The following is a 1,607-nucleotide window of genomic DNA, read 5'->3' as shown; positions in this document are numbered from 1 at the left end:
TAAAACTCTTCCTCCTCAGAAACCCCGAGGTAAGGCAATTAGAGTAACAAACGAGGAGCCACAGTTCTGTATGAAACTGCTGCTGGGCTTAAAAATCCTTTCAAAGACAGGGGGAAAATTGTGGGGCTACTCTGTATAATTTCCTGAAATATTTCTGGAACAGCTTATTTAAAAGGACCTAAAGTGGCCCTGTAAACAATGTCCTTGGAATGCTCGTTAATGCCGAGATGAGGGCCATTTCCCACCTCTGTTGCTGTCCCTCCTGTTATCACAGTCATGGCTCCAGCCATCATGATTTCCTGTCATCAGAGTAGAAATCCTCTCAGCTTCCTCTGTCATGACAGTCAGACCCACGGTCAGCGTAGCGCTGCTTGCGGGTGTAGTGTCTATCTGCTAGGTAGGGGTGAGAATTCTGTCTTTTACACTGGGATGGCAGTGCATCTTGGCTCCACCAGGAGCTGGGAGACTGATTAAAGCTATGAGCATGTGGTTGAACTGATGCTGAAAATCCTGACGGATCTGCATGTGGAGAACCAAATTTACCAACATCTGACGTCTGTCTGAACACTGTTCATCAGTGCTTGCCGCTGATAATCTTCTGGGGGAAAAAAGGACCTCTGGACAATCTGCGCTGATGGAGTCCCCTTACCCACCATCCTTTCATAGCTGTTAGGAGGTGTGGAGGTAGGGCTTACATTTCCAACGTGATGCTGAGTCAGGTATGACACACTGGCGTCCTGGGAAGCCTGACTACTTCCTGATCTAAACTGAATTCTGATAGGCCTCCCAAAAAAGTTTGATTCCATTGAGAAGATTCATGGCATAAGGAGCAGATACCTCGTGCTTGGAATTCGCAAACGCAAACTGCTTCAGTTTGCCATCTTCACCTTTTGGGATTTTTCACTTTTATTGCTGGTCCAGCGTGTGGAACAGCTCGAAGAGCAGCTCCTCCGTCACCAGGTTACCCACGAACCTCTGCGGCCACCGCCCCATCTCCGAGCCGCTTCCAGTCTCCAGCCTAGGCTGCCATCTCCAGGCCGACCGACCTTACTGCGCCGCATACGTGTCTTTAATATCTCACTTATATTGCATAACTTTCCCAATAAAGTGAAATGGTTGAGATTTTAGGCATGGAAGCATCACTCCTGTGCTCCTCAGTGGAAGTGCCTCCGCATGTCCCCCGTGGCAGTGGGATACTCAGACACAGTCAGGACTCCCATGTTAATTATGATTTTAAACAAGAGTTGATTTGAACTGACTTAATTCAGTGTCATTAAGCACACTCACAGTGTTGTGTGACTAACACACATACACACACACACACAAAAAAAAACCCTCAAGAAAGAAAACATGAGCATAAATATTTATAACCTTAGATTTAATGAAGAATTATCAGTGAAGACCACAAAACTAAAAGAAATCAGAGTATCTACCTCCATGGCCTTTCGTGGCTACAGTTTTGTGAAGCCCATTTTTCTGTATCCCTTTTGTTTCTTTTATAATTCCGTACAGATTACTGAGTTTTCTCCATTTAGGATGACGTTGGCTGTATGCTTGCTATAAATAGACTTTTATATTGCTGAGGTATGTCCCTTATCTCCAACTTT

At 45.2% G+C, this 1,607-nt stretch overlaps 1 pseudogene; it reads right to left on the bottom strand.

The window, feature by feature from the left end:
• Positions 1 to 216: 216 nt before the first annotated feature.
• LOC127209291 (RNA-binding protein 7-like) lies at positions 217 to 993 on the bottom strand (annotated as a pseudogene).
• Between the last annotated feature and the right edge of the window lie 614 nt (positions 994 to 1,607).

The sequence above is a fragment of the Acomys russatus genome, chromosome 26, assembly GCF_903995435.1.
Source record: "Acomys russatus chromosome 26, mAcoRus1.1, whole genome shotgun sequence".
In the NCBI taxonomy this organism is placed as follows: Eukaryota; Metazoa; Chordata; class Mammalia; order Rodentia; family Muridae; genus Acomys; species Acomys russatus.
Note: the sequence above shows the minus strand (reverse complement) of the source record. Positions and strands in the feature narration are given on the sequence as shown.